The sequence below is a fragment of the Motacilla alba genome, chromosome Z (genome assembly GCF_015832195.1).
Source record: "Motacilla alba alba isolate MOTALB_02 chromosome Z, Motacilla_alba_V1.0_pri, whole genome shotgun sequence".
Taxonomy (NCBI): Eukaryota; Metazoa; Chordata; class Aves; order Passeriformes; family Motacillidae; genus Motacilla; species Motacilla alba.
In genome coordinates this window covers 36,067,571-36,088,748 of record NC_052046.1, presented here as the reverse complement: position 1 = coordinate 36,088,748, position 21,178 = coordinate 36,067,571, and the positions used below count along the sequence as shown (strand labels likewise).

Here is a 21,178-nt window from a genome sequence, read left to right as displayed (position 1 = left end):
AGAGCACTGATGTCCCACGAGGGAGCCAGCCCATTAATACTGACTTGCAGACATCTGTTTCTCACCAAGCCTTTTCACCCAGAGAAGTGTGTCAGTCAGGTGAGTCTAGCCCATGCTTAATTCTCTGAGAGGGGACTGCAGTATTCCAGACTGACAACAGGCTTTTGGGATGGGAAGCTGGCTCCCCAGATTTTTGGTTCTCAGTCCTTTGCAATAGATGTTGAGGTAGAGGAAGCCTCAGTGAAGAACCAGCTGCTTGCCTGCATGTTGGAAGGTGCCTGCTGCTTCCCTAACCGTTACAGAGGAGGAAGAGGCACTGTGGGACACCACAAGGTTTGGCCCGGCACTGAGCTCTTCTAGGACTTTCTGGGACCTTACAGATACTACTGTCTGCATGTTCCAGCTAACTGATGGAGTAAAGTCTTGCTTGGATCATGACAAATGAAGTCTAGAAAGGAAGATGAATCTTTTAACTCATACTGCTTTTTCAAGGGGCTGCTTTTTTCAGGAAGATATTGGTTGCGCCAGGAATTTTTTCTGACTCAAAAGTGGTTCCAGCTTAACTTTTTGTGCAGCAGGAGCTAGTTTGGTTGGGCACATGTTCCTCTGAGAAACACACCTGTAAAAACTAGTTCATGATCTGTGTTCGGCTGTTTCCAGCCAAGATGAGCAGCCCTTGGAGCAGACATGCTAATAGCAGTCTGTGGGGAACTGCTGCAAATAAAAAAGCCTGTTGTGGCAGTGGCCTGGTCCTGCCCTTCTTCCTGTGACACAATCAGTTCTGATTTCAAACTACAGCTGGCAAAACAGACCATTCTTGGCCTTTCTCATTTTTCATTCTCATCCCAGCTACTCTAGTGGAAGATCCTTAGTGTATGGCCAGCTTTCTGTCAAAATTGGAAGTATTTTCTGATTGCATCTGTCTTCCAGGCCAGCTTTCCTCCTGCTGTGAGGGCTGGGTGTTTCACATGGAGTGGTGTTTCACCTTTGTGTTTCAGCTGGCAAAGCTTCTGGCACCAGGTCAGGCTCATGACTGGTCTTGGGGCTGAGGGAGAGTCTGTGTGGGTGCTGGCACACCCTGCTCAGCTGGGCAGGAGAGGAGCAAGCATGGCCAGGGCACAGACTGCGGGGATGTGACTCAGCTTCCCCAGCTGCCTGAGTCAAAGAAGGGCAGAACTGGGCAGCAGAAACAAAGCACTCAGCAGAATCCAGCCCACCCATCAGTCCTGAACAACAAGGGAACCAGCCCAGACCGAGTTGGTGCACATCTTATCTCATGGAGGACATCCCTGGGAAAAGCCAAACTTTGCTCTGTTTCTGCTTGACCAATGTGGTGCTGGAGGGATGCTGGGGAAGCTGAGCAGTTCACAACAAAGCCATGTGGTCACTTGGTGCCTACACATTTTCTGTGAGGTGGTATCATCTCCGCTCTGATGTTGCTGTCACTTGCCAGGAGCTTTGGGCCTCTCTTCAAGCAGACAGTCAGGTGTTACCAAACAGGAGGATGGTGATTCCTCTCCCTCCTGTTTGGCAGCTTGTACACCCTTTTTCACAGCCAGTGTTTCTCTGCAGAACAATCAGTTCTTGTGGGATCTGGGTATGCTTTTGCCCATTGTTTTTGGTCTGCTGGTGGCACAAGTGTTAATGGGATGGCAGGCTGCCCAGAAGTATTGGAGGGGCGAGCATGGAATTCCACTGAGCACCATGAGCCCTAGCTTTCCTGGCACTGGCATCTGAAGTGAGACAATTCACCCTTGCCACACAGCCTCCTATGGCTGATGAAGGGTCACAGCACATCTGTAAGTGGATTGTCAGAGGTCACAGAATAAAATTCATGCTAGTTTTGGGATGAGGATTTGATACACCTTCTTTCTCAGCCCACTGCATTGATGACAGGACCCTGCTGCCTTACCTGGACATGTGGACCATCTCTGGAGAGGTGCTCAGCACCTCCACCAGGTGTCCACACCAACCAAGTCAGATGTCTGCCTGGTTGTGTTTTATTCCAAGTGATGAACAGAAGGGGAAATGGCCAGCAATAACTCCTCAACACAGCAGTCTCTTGGCTTTGCAGAGGCAGGACAGTTTTTCTGTCTGTCCACCCTACAGCAGCCAGCACAGTCCTGTCGGGTCAGTAGCAGCAGCTTTCCTTCCCGGAGAAAACCTTGTTTTTTTGCTTGGGAATATCAGTGCACACAATAGCTGCCCTCCCAGTGCAATCACTAACACAGGCATTGAGCTAAAACGAGCCCATCCGGAACTGCAATTCTGTGCTGAGGTGCTGGTGACACTGTTCTAGGCTTAGCTGAGCTCTTTGACAGAGCATATGATGTGACCTGTGGCTGCTCCTAACAATGAAGAAGTGAAGAAGGAGAAGAAAGAGGTGGGGGAGAAGGCAGGAGGAGGAGGGAGGCTTTGTCCTGTGGCCACTGAAGAGCATGAGAGAAGTAGAGAAGAACAAAGAAAAAGAATGCAAAGGAGTGATCAAGACTGAAGGCCAACAGTGAAGAGCAAGCTGCTTGTGTTTCCTGACTGCAGATGATGTGCTTGATTATAGGGCTCCCAGAGATGAGGAGTGTTTATTTGGAAGGCAGTCCTCCTCTTCAGGAATTCCTTATTGTTGTTTGTGAAAGTGTAACTATTTGGTCTTGAAAAGACAGATGAGCAGCCCCATCTTAGAGGCAAACAGGGCACTGCTTTCAACCAGTACAACCCATGCAGCCTCTGACCCTCGAGCAGTGTGTGATGGCCTGTACGGTACTGCGGGAGCATATTCCTGAAAATCAGATCATTTCTGTCCCTGCAAGGATTTTGTGGGCACAACAGAGTCCAGGAACGTTGTAGTCTTTTTCTTAATGTTGCCAGTGCTTTGACTACAGGTCCGTGCTTTAAAAGCAAGATGTGAAAGCAGAGTGTCGTGTATTTATTTGATCATGACAGATGGAAGTAGACTCTCTCTCCTCTCCCTGGAATAATTACTCCTTCTGTTAGGGTTCTTCATCTTTAGGAATGCACTACTGAAATCTTAATTATTTAAGTATTCTAGACCTCTGCTGGTTGCAGCACCATGACAATTACACCCTAGTGAATATAACAATAGCAGAAGGGATGGCAGTCTTCCCTAGGCAAGGCTAGTGCTGCTACCAAACTCCCCTGCCACCTCACAGGCAAATCTTTCCAGAGCATTACTTTTGGCAGGAATACACTTCCAGATTGCCTCCATTTCACTCTTGTGTAAGCATTGTTGCCATCATAGCTAATAAGCATGTGTTAGCCCATTCAAGTTTTGCAAATGTTGGCATAAGGAAGATGAGGAAAGAAAACCTCTGGGCCATGAAGCAGCCGGCTTAGAAGGCTGATAGCCAGGCCTGTCTCCTTCTGGAGTGATGCAGGGTAAAAAAAGCCCAAATGAGGAGATAAGCAAAGTTTGCTTTGGCATGTGCCTTGCTTACTGTGGGAGAACCAACACCCAGAGAAAATACTGCAAGCACACAGTGAGCCCTCCTGTGATTAATTGCAAAAAAAAGTATAAGCAATGTTGCTGATAGTCTCTAGTTGCAAGTAAATTAAGAGAGTTTTCACAACACACAAATTGCAGTTTTTATTGTCTTACACATGGGCACAGCATGTGTGCAGATGTGTGCATGTATGCGTATGTATATCGTCCACATAAAATTAACACCTTGTGGCAGATACCAATTTAAAAAAAAAAAAAGTAACAGTAAATCCCATGTTTCTGTATCTGCACAAAACAACGGAGTAGCAGCTGTTTGGACACACTCACTTGGAGTAGGTGAGATACTGCAAGTCGGGAGACCACCACCAGAATAATGAGAAATACATTATTTTATGTCAGCTGAGAACGTGTTCCTTAGCACGACATCCCCATTTCACATGCATGCATCTCTCCTTGTTTTCACTCCTGCCCATGGCAACACAGGGAATACAGCTCCTGTTGCCTGTTTCCCCGCAGAGGGGCACGGCGACCCCCTCTCCGCCCCCCCTCAGTCCCCCGGGAGGGGCAAGTGTCCCTTGGGTGTCCCTCAAGGTCCCGTGCTGTGCCAGCCTTGGGCTGCGTCGCCCGATGCGGTGCGGGGTGCCATGGCACACAGCCTGCGGTGCTGTGTGGTGCTGTGCGTGTGCGGGGTGCCATGGCACACAGCCTGCGGTGCGCTGCCAGTCCGGGCCGGTGTGCGGGTGTGCCATTGCACACTTCCTGCGGTGCGGGGGACCGGGCGCCGGTTTCCGGTGGCTGACAGGAGCCGGAGCCCGCCGCTGCCTCCTCCGGCGAGGAGTACCACAGACCCCCACACACACCGCGGGGAGGAGGAGGAGGAAGAGGGCGGAGGGAGCAGAGCAGCCCCCCCGCCCCAGCCCCCGAGCGATATCGCCCTCATCCCCCATGCAATACGGGCGATATAGCACGGCTCCCCGGCCCGCGCTCCCACGGACAGGCACCTGCAGGTACGTGAGCCGCCCGGCCGCGCCGTGCGTGTGGATGCGTGTGCGGGGGGTGCGTGTGTGTGCATCCAGCGCTGCCCGCCGCGGGGGCGGGCGATACTCCCGTGTGTGGCTCGCTCTCTCTTTGTGCGCGGCCAAGGGCTCTCTTGGAAGCTTCACCGGGCACAGGCGCGGGTCTCCCGGCCTTGTTGCGGAGCGCTGTGGACTGGCAGGGCTCAGTGTGCCTCCCCGGGCTGCGCGGGGCGTGCCGATGAAGGGCGGGCGGGGGGGGGGGGGGGGGGGGGGGGGGGGGGGCAGCGGTGCTTGAGGGGTCGTGGTTTGTCACAACATACGGAGTGGACTGGAGCCCCTCGCCCCGCCTGGCATTCTCTTGCAGAAAGAAAAGTGACCCTTGCAGCCCCCGCCCCCCTCCCACCCCCAGCTCCCGGCTGGAATAGAGGTGGGCAGGCGCAGGGGGCTGTGGTTTGGGGCCTCAGGGGTCTACCGGCTGCAACAAGAACGGGGCTGGGGGCCAAGTGCCTGGCGGTGTGGTTTGGTCCCACGTGAGGTTCCTCCTGTCACGTCCCGCAGGGGAGCTCCGAGGGGTCCCTCTGATCCCAAGCAGGCAGTGGGGTGAGCACTGGGAAAGGCAGCTCCACATTAACTTGGCTTGCTGCCGAGACGAGGCAGGAGCAATAAGGCAAGACAGAAAACAGAAGCAAGCTTGGAAGGGATGGTTACATGCAAAGGAAAAGAGTGAAAATGATGGAGAGATGTATTGAGCTTACTGCAATACAGTTCCAGCTGTCAGGCAGAGAGCTGCTCTCCAGCCAGAGGAGTAACTGATACACTAAAACTCACCTTCCATCTGCAACATTAATGGTTATCAGCATCTCCAGAACACAGCTGGCAGTTCAGTAGTACTAGATGTAGAGTACGGCTATTTCAGTTCAAGTGAGTGAAGATCTGTCATAGGAACAAAACAATACACTCAGTGAAAATGACATCCTTGTATGTGGCTGGCTTTCAACATTGAATTGTTAATCGGTGAAGTTTGACTTGAAGGCTTTTGACTGCTTTCTTTGCCATCCTCCTACTTAGCGTTCTCAGAAATACTACCTCTGCCAGTGGTGTTGCAATGCTAAAACTGTGATAGATGCTAAAGCTTGGCTGTGAACTGGCACAAACGACAATGTTTTTCATTTTTCCGTCGATTTGAAGATAAATGGGACTAAGCACTTAGCGTGCTTGATAGTAGCAGTGAGAATTTGCATGAAACAAATGATGACAATGATGACATCCCTTTGCTGTGTTCTGGATGGCAACTTTTCAGCTAAGGAACTAGGCTTGTTTTCCTTAACTTTTTTTTTTTTCTTTAAAGAGAATAGCAGTTCCTGTTTCTCTCATGGTTCTTCAGTTCTCCTCCATATAATTCAGAGCTCAGACCAACAGGGCTGTACTCACGTGGTTGTGCAATTAACCTAATAACCTCAGCCAGCACCACACTGGGGATGCACGCCTGCCCCACAGCACCATGTGCATGGTATCAGACCATTTCTGACTGACTGGCTTTACCAGAAACTGGGAAAAATTGCCCTGGGGGACAAATATGTTAGTTGTCTCAGGCTGATTATTCAAACATCATTTCAGGTTTGGCTAAACCTGTTTTGCTCACTTCTAAAGCCACACAAAAATTGGAAATCACATGGTTCATTCACTCGTCTACTGTCCTGTGCTGTGCCTGGTGCTCAGCCTGGCTAAATCATGCCCAGTGCCCATCTTCCCCTTTTGCCTGTGGCTTTGAGCAAAAAGCAATTTTTTAACCTTTTGCTCAAGTTTATCAGCTCTTCTAAATCCTTCATAGGTAAGCTAACAAACAAACCGGGTAGTTTAAAAACCTTGCACCCAGAAAAGTAACGGATAAAAGAATTGGCAAAAAGATACTGTGTGGTTTAGTATTAACACAAAGTGTTGAGGGGATGATAGGTGGTCTTACATGCAGTGTAAAATTTGTTGTGAGAGAGATACACCACGGAGTTACTATTTTTGCTGTTGCCACTAACTCATCTCAAGAGTGTAGCAGAATTTTTCCTTGTATTCCACTAAAATAGCTAGGTGTTCAGAAAGTAACTAAAAACTCGTGGAGAAACCATCACAGGTCAAGTACTTCTCTAGCCATTGTTAGCAAGCTGGGTTTTTTAAATAACTAGATATGTATTGATATAGCTCCTGTACTGATGAATCTATGCACTGGTAGTTGGTATTATGCCAGGAAGTTTTCTATAATTTAACTTACTGGAAGTTTCAAAAGCACAATATAATTCTGTTTAATTCACGCAGTAATAATGGATTTATAGTCACAAGTTCCTAGAGCAGCAGCAGTTTACTGCCTTAGCTGTTCGCAGCTGGCAGTCACCAGCTGCACCTGCCCTTAGAGGCCACTGAACCTCACCCTGGTGCCAGTTTGACTTGGTTGTTCACAGGTCCACCCACCGCAGCTCCATGAAGACTTGGAGTTTCAGCAATGGCATCCTTTGGTATTTCCAGTCTCCCAGCCTTATGTCTATCTGCCTTCCTGCCCTGTTAGTCATAAAATGCGGACAGAAGAGGTCTGAAGGTTTTAAGTGTAATCCCAACCTTGGCACTCATCTCCACGGGGCCACTGGTTTTCCACATCTGCACTTTGGGAGTGATAACCCATCCACGTAGGGCTCACAGAGGTGGTGTGAAAATTAACTGCTGTTTGTAAAGCACTTTCGCAGAAATGTGTGTGGCAATTGGTTCTCTTGAGGATTGTTGTACGTCTGGTAATTCAAGTGTAACTGGCTGAACATTGGCTCTGCTTCCAAAGGTTATTGCTGCACACCTTTTTTGGGAAGCAAAACAGGGTGAGATTAAGGTTAGTGCTTTAAAAGTAGAGCAAATTTTTATTGGCTTTTCTAATCCCTTTCTGTGAAAAATATTTAAAAATGAGTGTTAGTTTATATCAAATGTTTCCATCATGGATTTGCATAATAAGTTAAAGGAACTCAAAAGATACTATGAATAATGAAGAGGACCAATAGAGCCCAGCTGCTTCATCTTCATTTACTTGGCGTTGGTTCTGATTTGTTGATTTATGAACTTTATTTACTAGTCAGGTTGGTGAATTCTCTTGCAAGACAGAAATTACAGGGTGTCAGTCCTCTCTTGTTTCTGTAATAGTGAGTAGACCTCACAGATTCCCTAATGACACTCCTGGCAGGCCGCTGACCATATGTGTTTTTCCTGAAGTAAATAAAAGGTCTTGGTCATATGACTGTCCAAACTTAAGCATTCAAAAAGGAAATAAAATAGTGTCTTCAGCATGGTGAGAATGTGTTGTAGTTTAGCCGCAGTCATACGTACACAATTAGGATGTGTTTTCTTCTGAGACTCATATGGTGAAAAGTACCTATCTCAGATCCTGGGTTTAGTTTGATCTTTGTAGAGCCTCTGCTTTGCCTGACTGTGTGCTAAGAAATTACTCTGCGTGATCTAGGGACTGTTCTCAATTACAGGTATTTTCCACATTTTCTGCACAGTAAGTTTTTATCATGGTCTTTGTATTGCTAAAGAGTTCTTTCACACTTCATTATCTTTTCTTATTTTTTGTTTAGCAACAGGCAGCATCTGAAACTTTTGTTCACTTGACTGATGTTAGCTCAAAGACAACACGAGTTCTGTTGTACTCGGGCATCTTAGGATTTTAGTCCTATGAAAAGTTGCTGGAACAAAATTTTTCCTCTAAGTGCAGAATCACAGGGTTAGATTCATGGTATTCACTGAGTGAGTACTGTGACCTTCTGCCAGTTTTTATTTCTGTTGTTCAAGGCAATTATTTCCTAAAAGCAGCCATCATACCTTAAATATTTTACATGTCTGTTTTACAAACAGTACCCAAGAGACTGGAAGAGGTAAGGGGAGGAAAGAGATTCCTGTCCCATTTTCTCTCCAGCTTTGTTTATTTCATCGATTTTTTTTTTTTTTTTTTTTTTTTTTTTTTTTTTTTTTTTTTTTTTTTTTTATGATCTGCCCTATTCCTTTCTTCTGTGATCTTCAGTAAAGTGAATGTCTTTGATCAGTGTGGACAATCAGGCATTAAAAAAAAATAACCTCTTAGTATTTTTTGAAAACAGGAACATAGCCATATAGCAGTTATCAAATATCCAAATGTATGCGAGACTTTACTTCTCATCTAGTCCAGTGGAAGTTTTTTTGCATCAGTAGTGCTGTGCTTTGAAAGCTTGATTGTTCAGTCCCTTGACCTAAGAACAGCTGCATCTCCAAGAAAGAAATAGGCAAGAAAGGTCTCCAAGATATAATTATTTTCTACAGCAGTTTTTTTCCAAAATATATTTAAACTCGACAGCAACTGGTTTTAGTAATTTCGAATTTCACTGTCTATCCTCATGGGGTTAAGGCTGGAGGAAAGCAAAACAGTGATGATCTAGTAGGTTAGAGGTTTCAAATGAAATAAAGTGAAATTAAATGAAGCAACGGGAGCCACACGATGAGACACGCCATGAGATGTGTGGATATTGTGCCTGAGGAGATGGAAGATCCTTATTGCTGCAATCAACCAGATTAAAGATAGAGTGATGCTAAAGTGACTACGGTCCTGTTCCATCCTTATGCTAGACCCAGAGTCTTTGTAATGTCTTTGTTCCTGCCGACACTCCTCATATACATATAAATTGGCTGCCACCCCCCGCCCTGTTTAAGCATGGAGGGGGTGTTGCCCGAAGCAACCAACGTGAAAAAGGACAGCGAGCTACACTGTGTGGGACCTCAGGACACCAAAAGCCCCTGTTGGCTGGATCCAGCACCAGTGATCTCTTTCACTCTCTCTTTCTATCTCTTTTCTTTTTCTTTCTCTTCCCCTCTCCCCCCATCCTCTTTCTTCCTCTTTCTCATACATTGTAAAATTTACAAATACAGCCATTTGCTAACGGTGTCCCTTCATGCAAGTAACCGTTTGTAAGTTCTCCTTCAAATAAAATTGTTACCTACTAAAGGACCACAGTGTTGTTTTAATGGAGCTCTGGCCAAAGGTATTTTTGAGTCTGAGTCACTTTCCTACCCCTCTCACTTTGGGCAGTCGTAAGGGATACCCCATAAGAGGGCAGGGAGATCAGGGCAATAACCTCTTAGCTGTAAGCCAAAATAGATTAGAGCGGTGCCAAGACAACAGCTGCCCGGGGAAAGGCCAAAGCTTGACTGCTTGAAGTCGTTATGTACCCCTTCCTTGTCTCCAATTAAAAAACCAGATTTTGTAGTATGGCTCTGCTGAACCCAGACATTTACTTTGCAGGTGTAAATTTCCACGTGGTCAAGGACTGTGGTTTACAAACTGTAAATGACACTTAATAGGTTCTTCAGTAGTGACCCAAAATAGCTGCTGTCATATTTTATTAATATGTAAAGGTGTGTCATATATACATAGTAATAGTATACAATATAAAATTATGCTTATTTATAAATACATATACATATGTAAGATAAATAATATATATAAGTAACATAATTTTATTTTGAAATTCTATTCTATATTCTGTATTATTAAATATAGTATTGTCTATTAGCATGGTATATACACTTTATCATTATGCATTATTATTTTTATTTTTATTGTTACTATTAAACATGTAGCGATGGAATGTACATGACATTCTGTTGTCAGATGACAGAGAAAAGAGAGGTCTTGCACAGAAGGTGTCTGACTTACGCAATGAGTGAGCTGTGGTTCTGCTGCAATCCGCCCTATCCAGTATTTTCCTGAATGATACGGTGTAAGAAATAACACACTTTTCTCTGTATTGCATTTGTGCAGAGCATGAGGCCAGAAAGAGACACAAAGATATGGGAGCATAGAATCAAATTTCAAAATCATCTCAACAGGTTGGAGATCTGGGCTGAAGATGACAGGATGTGAGGTGTAAAACGTAGGGTTCTGCTATGTGCTAGGTGAGGAAAATGCTGACATTACACGCTGAGTAGCAATTTATTTTTTAAATTTTTTTTTTTTGTAAACAAAAAATGCTGTGCAAAGGGAAGGCGGTAACTTCGCTGTATGGCTGATGTGGATGGGACGGGGAACAATTTTTGGTAGGAGGGAAGGTCAGGGCTAGGCATCAAAACAAGCTCATTAGCCAGTGTGATATGGGAATAGGTTTGCAGAGGGATGCCAGTGGCATAAAGAGGAAAACACTGTGGCAAAATGAAAACACTTCTCGACTGGCATATCTTCAGCTTTGTCCTTGTCACAGTGCTAATATCTGATATGCTGGTGCAGAAAAGCATTGGAATAGTGAGAAACCTCCTCTGTTTTGTTGAACCACACACTGGCATGGTATTTACACTCTACCTGGGCTACAGCAGGTACTTCTGTGCAGTTGTGCATAGCAAGTTTCTAGAATGAGAGAGCTAAACTTTTCCCAAAATTAGGAAAAGATTAGCTTTTGGAATGTGCTTGGTGTTGCAGTATAACTTTTCTGTTTGTCTCCTCTCCTTAAACCTGAAGTCACAAACTGTAATTTCTATACTACTGGTATCTTTGCAGTCTAAGTACAGAGGGGAGAGGGTGTATTTATGTTACAAGTGTTCTCCCAAAGCTGTAGAGAAAACCCTCATCGCCCTGTGATAGTTTGCAAAATCTGCTGCAACACACCATAAGGAGCCAGCATATTTTAGCTGGTAACACTCCAAATGTCATTGCTTGGAATTTGCAAAATATTGCAGGATGGAAAAAAAATAATGAACTGTCTCAAAATAGCCCTTTTTTTTTCCTTTTTTAAATTCCCTTTTTTTCCTTTTTTTTTTTTTTTTTTTTGGTTTTTGTTTTCGTTTTTGATATTGATATGTGAAATTATTTTGATCCTTGCTGTTGAGCTAGCTTTGCACAGAAGATGCCCAACTACTCATGCAGTGGAATGTTTTCTGTTTTCCATCATGTGGATTGTCCCCTATGGCAGTCCACAGTCATACCAGGTCATGTCACTCTTCACTCTGAGGTTAAATATTTGCTCAGATTCTGTTGTAACTGAAAGCTTTTTATAGAGTCTCCCCTTTTTCATGTTTAACAAGGAAAATGAGTATTTCCTGTTCAAAATTTAGACGTCATACTGTCTTTTTTTAGCTCTGTTAGGGGGAAGAATGATGTCTGGCTTCTTTTTTTAAAACTTTCTGATGTGTAACTGTAAAAACAAGGGTATTCTTTTAAAAACTGAGCTCTTACAGTGCCAGTATTAATTTTTTTAAACCCAGGAGGCAAACATTTATTGTGTAACCAGTAAATTGCAATTGAAACTGTTCCGTAAAGTGGTTGGCATAGTCTCTGCCAGATATGTGTATCCTAGCAATTTTACCAGACTTGACGAGTGCTGATGACTTAATTTCAAACCACTCAAGTTTAACATTTCCAGCTCTGATTTCCAAAAGCAGTATTACTATAACTACTGCGGAAAAAAGCAAGTTAAAAAGAAGTGTTGTGTTTTGTGTTTATAATGATTTATTCTTAACTATCTACTGTCAGGTGCATATTTTCCAAATTGTCTAGATTTCAAGTAGCATTTCAATGTAGATTTTCTTTACAAGACTAAAATTAGTGCCTCCAAGCCAAGACATGCAAAAAACCCTCATGCAAATAACTTGTGTCCACAACCGCTTTCAATTAAATTCCATTTTCTGCACACAACTTTGCTTCACAGCAGTGTACAGCTAAGAACCCCATAAATGACAAATTTTCTCTGAACTCAATATTATGAATTAAACAAGCAATGTAGTATTCCACCCATTTTGTCAGACCTGGTGTTTGGCATCAGCCTAAAAATCAGGCACAGTGCCAAGTGTTTGCTGAACAGGCAGTGTGATTTGATTGAAATTTTGGTGACAAAGATTTTTTTCGCTGGGCAGACCTGGGTCAGATATTCAGTTTTCACAAATTTGTGTTTATTTCAGGAACAGAAGTTACTTATTGTGAGGGCGAGTGAAGAAGGCCAGAAAATTATAAATGCAATATGCATAAACACACAGAAGGTAGATTTTTTTTCCCCCTTTGTCTCATCATAAATAGTCTAAGGGCTCATTCCTGTAACATATTAGACATTGTGGTAATATACAGCAAAATGCAGGCGAGTTAACCTCTCAGATACAGAAGCACTAGTCAATTAATGCTTGCAAGTTTTACTAGATAATTAAGTTCTAGGCATTTTTTTCCTGTTGCTATTTTGTTTGTTGTTTTCTTTCCCTTGAATAATCTACCCTTCAGTTAGTTTTTTTCTGGTTCAATAATCTATTTGGAAATAAGGAGACTGATTTCAATATAGCAATGTACAGGAGCCTTTCTTGGCAAGGCATTCACATGTATGGAAGTAAAAAAGGGGACCTGGTAGAGGAAAAGAATTGTAAATTTGGATTTACCATTTGTTTTTGATCACAAGAGAATACATTATACTGAGCATTGCAAATAAGTAATGTTTTGCAACAGCTCCACAATACAGGGGAGCATTACTGAAATACAGCAGAAGGTAGTTTATATGGAGGTTGGTTATTCACCCAGACTTTTATTTGCAAGTAACATTCTGCACTTAAATTGAGCTCTCTTCAATATGCTGCAACTGCTTTAACACGCTGTGTTTGCTGTATGCATTTGAACAATCTCATAAAGATGGCCAAAATTTGTTTTGGTCTAGCCAGGAGTAAAAGAAAAATAGCAGCTCAGATCCACATATCAAAGATATGAATGATTAACCATTGTATTTTTTGTTTGTGTGTGTTAACATTCAGTGCCTTCCTGTTGGACAGTTAACTCTGTAAAGCTAAGTGACCTCTTTCCATGCGGGCATTTCTAAAACTGTGTCACCTCTGCTGACCTCCTGAATACTGATTAAACAGGCTGTGTTTGATTAGTTTCGTTTACACACCATTTAACTGGTGCAGGAGTATTTACGTGGGATAATACTGTAAAGATGGGGGAGGTAAAAACCTGGAACCACTTCAGCAGACTTTATGAAACAAAGAGGTATAAATCCATCATGTATTTTAAAGTCTCAGGACTGGTCCTCTGGGATCAATAATTTTTTTATTTCCCTATGGAGGATAAGTTGCTCCTTCAGTGGAAGGCTTTGGTTTCCCTTATTGCAGCAGCTCCCCTTGTGGCTCTGCCCTGATGTTGATGCCCTGTCTGCAGGTGTGAGATCCATATGGGACACGAAGAATATGCCTTTCAATACGGTGAGAGCAAAGAAAATTGCTCTCTGTTTTGCTTCATTACTGTTGATGCACTACCGCTATCCCAGTACAATAAAAAAGCAGAAAGTCTGAGTGAGCACATGTCGATATCAGCTCTTCCTTGTCTACCTCCACCTGTCAATTTCACTACTTGACTACATTGTGCTGTGTTGGAAGATAAGTTTGCTTGTTCCCTCCAGCACAGCTGGGGTAAATTTGTAATATTAGGTTATATCTGTCCTTTTCATCAAATGCACTTTATTCCACAACAATGGCCACTGGGGCAGTGATCTTCATTAATGTGTTCCAAGGGAGTTGCCAGTATTTTTTTTCTCACTTGAGCTGGGGTTTATTTGTGTGTTGTTTGTTTGTTTACTTTTTGGAGACTGTAGGTCTTCATAAAAAATCAGAGTGACCAGTGTACCCATCACCCTTCAGAAGGGACTTCTCAGTAACGTGGAGGAGCATCTGCATGTGGCTCTTGAGACTCCTATGAGGAGGAACGAACTGGAGTCTTTGCTTAAACGAAACTCTGCCCTGGCCCCCACAGGTGTCATTATTAAGGTTTGGGGACTGCCTTGGCAAGTCAGTAGGAAGGCTTTCAGGACACACAGGGTTCCCTTGATGGCACCACATAAATCTTGTCATATAATTAGGGCAGCCTTTGATAGCCTTAATAGGGGGTGGGGGGTAATAGGAGGGAACATCTTGGCTGTGCAGAGGGACCAGGGATTTTGTGTGGAGGAGCCTAACATTTATCTGGGTTTTTTGTGGTACACTGCAGTTTGTAGGCGCGATGAGTTTCCTGTGGTCTTGCACTTTTTGTCCAGGACGGGTATCCCAGGAAAAGTGTTTCTGGTACTGGGCTGTGCAGAGGTCTGCAGTACTGGCTGGTGTAAAAGCCTCCTCACAGCCAACCAGCAACTGGGAGGGTTGTACCCAGGCCCTTATCATGATTTCACCCCAGCCAGCAGCCAACCCACACACAGGCACTCGCTCACTCCCCCACCAGCGGGACTAGGGAGAGAATCAGAAGTATAGAAGCTGGAAAATTCTGGGGTTGAGAAAAAGGCGGTTTAATAGGGAAAACAAAAGCCATGCACACAAGGGAAACAAAACAAGGAATTATTTCACTGCTTCCCACTGGCAGGCAGGTGTTCAGCCATCTCCAAGAGAGCAGGGCCCCATCATTTGTAATGCCTACTTGGGAAAACAAACACTCTGAACTCCCTTTCTCCTTCTTCCCTCCACCTCTATGTACTGAGCATGATGTCATATGGTCTGGAAATCCCTTTGGTCAGTTGGGGTCACCTGTCCCAGCTGTGTCTCCTCCCAACCTCTCATGCACCCCCAACTTCCTCACCAGTGTGGAAGCACAAACAGCAGAAAAGGCCTTGGATCTGTGTAAGCCCTGCTCTGCAATACATTTTGCCAGTGGCCAGGGCCAGTACAACTGACACATACACCAACTTCAAGGAAGTATAGTTCAACACAGAAAAGGATTACAAAAGCATAAGCTAAGCAAAAGATTGCCTATAGTGATTAAGAAAGATACATCACCAGTTACCCTAGTACTTTACCAACATCCAGATCCACACATCAGCTGGGGAGCCCTGGTCGCAGTGAAGGACTGGAGAGCCACTCCTGGTAACTGGGAAATCCTACATGGTGTGTCCACTTGTAAGTGAGGTTTCCATCTGTGAGAGGGGCTGGCTTTTATATTGTGGAACAAACAGTCTAATGTACCTTCTAGTGTGGAAACATAAGGTTTCATCCTCCTCTTGGGTTCTACCCAAAGCCTGGCCAGGGCTCAAGGAAGAAGCAAAGGGAGTTGGCTTTGACCATATAACTCCAAATGAGGCCAGATGTCTGATTTCATGGCCTTGTCTGGCCTCTAAACACAAAAAGATAATTCATTCTTATCACACTACATATTCCATTAATGAGGGGATACAAATATCATAATGCTAATGATCATGCATATTTTGCTAATGAGCAGATACAAATATAACATTTGGTTGCAGGGTTCATCTGGAGGTCAGCTTTGGCTCAGGGCCTGTTGTTCAAGGACTCCATACTTCACAATAACAAAACTATCTCTATATTATCAACCCTGTGTTCAGCACAGATCCAGAAGACAGCCCCTTACCAGCCACTGTGAAGAAAATCAACTCTACCTGGCCCAAATCCAGCACAGGCCCCATGCCCTGTGGCAGAAGGGTCCTGCTCATGCATCAAGAAGGTCCCCTGTTCATGTTGCATAATGCTTTTGTGAGAATTAATGCCTTATCCCCAAGCTATGAGGTATATTGTTGAAGCTTTATTGAATGTCAAGTAAATTAAGTTAAATCGGTCATTTTCATTTGCTTGACTCACCTTTTGTCTCTACTTAACGATCACTTTGAAAGACTCTCACAGCCATCAGTGGTCCGGCAGTTTTCTCTTGCGACTGTTGATCAAGCATAATCCTTTCTGGTTTCATTTGTGTTAAATGCTGCACTACTTTTAATTATACTTTGCTTGTGCAAGATACTTTCTCAAAAATAATAGAAGTATATCACTTTCGCTGAATGTATAATTATACTAAAAGGAACTGAGAATTCAGGAGAATGTCAAAGTAAAATTTCTGCTAATGTGACACGCTGTTTGAGAAACAATGCCTCGGTTTTGTTGTGTGGGATGTATTTTTTTTCATGTATTTTCCTGGTTTCTGTCAGAGGACTGACAAAAGAAAGAGACATTACCATTATTCACATGTTTTGACCCATTAGATTATTTGGTAGAAAGTATTTGAGTAGGCCACAAATTGAATTGCTTTTACATTTCCAAGACGCTTAAGATAGAAAATAGAAAAGGCAGCACTAGGTATACGTGCTGCATATATAATAATATTACCGCCAAGGAAATTTAATTCAGTCTCCAGTGATGGGTTTGGGCAGATGTTTTGCATTCAGCTAGAGATAAGGTAATGCATGCAGTAAGTAGGAACAGAATGAAACTGATATTCTGCATTACTTGTGTATTATTTATTGTATCTGATAGAAGTGTAGAGCGGACACCTGATACTCACACAATCTGCCTGCTATCAGAAGAGCAGGGAGGCAAGGCACTGTCTGGACTTTCTGTATAGGAGTTGCCTGAGAAAAGCTTTTATTTTGTAAACCACTCCTTTGCTTGTGTTTTTCTGGATAATTTGCTTTCTCTGCTAAGGCTATAGTTTTGACATTAAAAAGCAAGGTTTGCATTTAGTAGTTGACTGTAGTGTGCAGTGGTCCCAGTATTTTATATCAAGACAGTGAAAAGCAGCAGTTATGATCAGCTGCTGAAAGAAACTAATGTTTCTGTGCTCTGAGGGCAGGCAGACAGGAAGGAAGACTGGAGGAAGACAGTTTTCACAGACTGATAGACTCAGAATATGTAGGTTGGAAGGGACCCTCAAGGATAATTGAGCCCAAATCCTGGCCCTGTGCGAGACATCCCAAGAGTCACACCCTGTGCCTGAGAACATTGTCTGAACACTTCTTGACCTCTGTCAGGCTTGGTGCTGTGACTACTTCCCTGGGGAGCCTCTTCCAGTGCCCAACCAACCTCTGGGTGAAGACCCTTTTTTCTAATATCCAATTAAACCTCCCTGACTCAGCTTCATGTTTTTTTCCTTGACTCCTGTCACTGGTCACCACAGAGAAGAAATCAGTACTTGCCCCTCTGCTTCCTCTTATGAGGAAGTTTTAAATGCAGTGGGGTCTCCCCTCAGTCTCCTCCAGGCTGAGCAGACCAAATAACCTCAGCCACTCCTCATATGGCTTTGCCTCCAAACCCTTTACCATCCTCATGGCCCTTCTTTGAATGCTGTTTATTACCTTTGTGTCTTATTCGTGTTATGGCACCCAAAACTGCCCCCAGTACTTGAGGTGAGGCTACCCCAGAGCAGAGCAGAGCAGGACAATCCCCTCCCTTGCCTGGCTGTGCCAGATGCACCCCTAGACACACTTGGCCCTCCTGGTTTCCAGGGCACTGCTGACTCAAGTTTTGGGGTAGTTCATTATCAGAATATACTGTGGAGGGAAAAAAGCCTCAAGTTTTGAAAATCTACTTTGCTTGAGAACTCTGAAGAATAGGTTGTGAAGTAATAGGTTGTGAGTAATATTCTCAGAAAAAGAGAGAAGGATGAAAACAACTCAAAAAATACAAAGAAATTTCCAGCCCCTCAGGTTAGAAATAATCTAACTTGATCAGAAGAAACTATCCAGTGCACCAGATCATCAGGTGATTACATGCCAGAGTGGTGTTAAGGTGGGAGGATGAGGTGGAACTTTAAAACTGAGTTTTCCTCAAAAGCTATGTGGCTCAGGACTGGTGCTTCCTGAAGGAGCTTACTGTATTTTGGTATAAATCTTTCAAGAAAAAATCAAATTTTGAATCAGATTCTCTGGACAGAAGACTACAGTTCCCTCTGGAATGGTGCAGTTTGCAATAGTCTATCTTGATTCTGTTCACTGTTCACACAGCTACCCCTGTGGGGGAAATGAGACACAAAAAACCCTTCCCCACAGATAGGGTTAAAGCAATAGTATCTTTCTAGTAAGAGGAGAGAGCAATATTCAACAGTGTCTTTTTGAGGCTGGTGTCTTAGTGATATCTTCAGGAGAAAGAGACTACAGCTGAACAGCAAAAATTAAAAATGGGCAATGCAAGGGCTACCTGGTGCTGCCTGATGCTCATCATGAAATGCAGCTTGATGTGTGTAGTGCATGTGAACCTTATGCACTCTACTGTACTTGCACTCTACAACAAGCCACCGGGTTTGTCCATGCAAATCAATATGTCTGCATTTTGCTGGCAAAAAGTTATTTTGCTCTTTCTTGTGGGATGCATTTGCTTGTTATGCTAGAGAAGTACAGAGTAACTGGGTGGACAATTGTAGCAAGACAGTATTTGTTCTGACAAAATCCTGTTTTATTCTGTTTTGTGTTCATAAAGGTTGCTGATGTGCATGCTGGGGATTGAGTGGGCTGTGAGTGGGAAGTCTGAGACTGCTGGAGAGAACAGTTTTTCAGGAACTGCTGCTGTAAATAAAACCCTTGGCCTGTCTGGTTGCCAGCTTATGTTTCACAGTTAACAGAGTATGTTTTCTAGAGACTGCCATAAAGGGCAAGCTTGATTTTTTGTCATAAGGGTGGTTTGGAATGGCTTAAAAGGATTGTGAATTTAATTTTGCAGGCATCTATGCATGCTAGGCTCACCAAGACAGCTCCCAATTCTCCCTCTATGCTGCGCAGCAAGGAGAACACATGCTACTCCAGCTCTTGCACCTGACCAAAATCCCCTCTGCTTTCAAAACTCTGCAAACTATCACACTAGTGAGTTACATCTTGTTTGTTAACCTTAGTGGCAAAGGAATTTAGTGTGCCATTAATGGGAAGGTACCAGGAAGATCAAGTGAGTGTGCTCACTGTGCATCACTCAGGATCTGGCATATGACTGTCAACTGGGAATGCCACTTGGCCATGACATGCATGGCAGCAGCATGTGCAGGGGCTGAAGGAAGCTGATGAAATTGAACTGTGCTGGAAACCTTCACATTACCTTCTACCAGTCCCTCTGGATGGATCTAGATGGCTCACATATTTCTGCATGCTTTTATGCTGAATGGTAAAAAAACTACAAATGTTGGCTACAAATCATAGCAGTCAAATGACATGAGGAAGAATTAAGAAAGTTACAGGCACATGTGACCTTTGCTGAAACTGGCAGTGAGTATTTGATTTAAACATCTGGGCTAAGAGTGTATTTCTTAATAGATGATTTTAAAGTTAGTCTTTAACTTTCTGTGGAAGCACTTGTTAAAGCAGAGGCAGGTGACAGCACTGCTGTTTCACTGAGAAGCTAAGTGCAGTGGTTTAGACATCGCCGCTTGTCTTCTTTATGGAGATTCATTTAAATGTATATCTGTGTTTTGGGGATTTTGGTGGCCTTTTGCTTACATTCATTTCTTAAATTAGTCATTTCCTAATGTTAACTGCTGGTGCCATAGACTTTGTACATTACTGGCTTCACAAATATTCCATAAGTAAAGAGAGTGAACTGGTTGTTTGTAAAGCATGAAGCTAATAAATACAGCCCCCTCACTGGATGCTGCCCAGTGGTGGCTGTGGTTCAGATTTGCACCATGTTGGAGTGATAAGCATATGCAGCCACCCAGGTGAGCAGGTCAGTCTCACCAAGCACTATCTGCCTAGTAGCAAGGTATTTTCCAATGGTCTCACCTGTTGCCTGAGCGATCTGCACTGGCCTGAGCGATGTGCACTGGAGAACAATGCCAGAGTGGGTTTCTTCTGCATGTCTTGTATGTTCTCATGGTTGGCTCAAGTATCACTTCTAGTTACTGGCACAGAATCAATCCTGCCTGCCAAATGTTGTAAATGTCCCAGAGGCTGCTCTCCTTCCCCTTGCCCCGCACTGTCCATCTTGCCTAGTCTGTAGGACTGGACTCTGGATGAGAACAACCAGAAGTTTTATGTTAAAAAAAAAAGAAAAAAAAGAAAAAAAAGAAAAAAAAGAAAAAAAAGAAAAAAAAGAAAAAAGGCTAGTTACAAAATACAATGCTCTTAGCTATGAAATGTTTAACTTGCACAGCTGTGCTACAGAGAGAGACATCTTTTGACTGCCTTTTCCCTATCTATCATCTTCCAAAACTGTACAGCCAAGAGATTTTAATTTCTTCCCTTTTTGTCTTTGGCAGATTTATCCCTGTATTGCACAGTTATTCTAAACACAGGCCTTTTAAAATGCTGTGAGAGGCTTTATTTTTGTTTGCACCTCTTTGAAAAGTATTCCTGAGTCTAGTTGTTCCAGTCTGGCAGACAGCAAGTAGGGTAAATTTCTCTTAGTGTCCCTCAGCATTTTGCTTGCTTTAGCAACCACACGAATAGACTCCTCTGTAGTGTGCTATGGTGCAGCTTGAAATTAAACCTGGTTTTAACAAAGGTGGACACATTTCCATCTCTGAGGGCCAAACTGATGTACGTACTTCATGTTTTTAACTGGTCTAAAAGCAGTTTCATAAAAGACATTTAAAGGGGGAACAGAGCTGTTCAGTTTGGTCTCATGCTGCTGCTAGGCCTTACAAAACTGTGGAGCTTGCCCTTTGCAAATGTAATATGGGTTGCTCAGACTTCTCAGATGTCCTGTGTTTTGTAAAGCCTTTGAGTGCTTTGTTTCTGTGCCATTTCTTCTGTGGACATGGGCAGTTACGTGGCTACAAAGAGGAACAGTTACACAAGTGCCAGTTCATGCTTCATCAGAGGCAAAATTTCAGTACTTGCATTTCTGCTCTAATGAAATGGTTACATTTTAAAAGGCAATTGTAAAAGGATCATCTTGTCCATAGTGTAGATGACCCAAGCAGCAACATGTTTGTCTCTCTTAAGTGTGTTCACCTCTTGTGTGTGGCAGAATTTCTTTTTCTGTTGCTGCAGAAAATCATGCA

At 43.6% G+C, this 21,178-nt stretch overlaps 1 protein-coding gene across 1 annotated transcript in view; it reads left to right on the top strand.

The window, feature by feature from the left end:
* The first annotated feature begins 4,332 nt into the window (after positions 1-4,332).
* KIAA1958 (KIAA1958 ortholog) overlaps positions 4,333-21,178 on the top strand; it is a 54,610-nt gene continuing 37,764 nt past the window's right edge. Inside the window, exon 1 of the mRNA XM_038123643.1 lies at positions 4,333-4,464. The gene's annotated coding sequence lies outside the window, so the exon portion shown is untranslated. The remainder of the gene's footprint in view (positions 4,465-21,178) is intronic.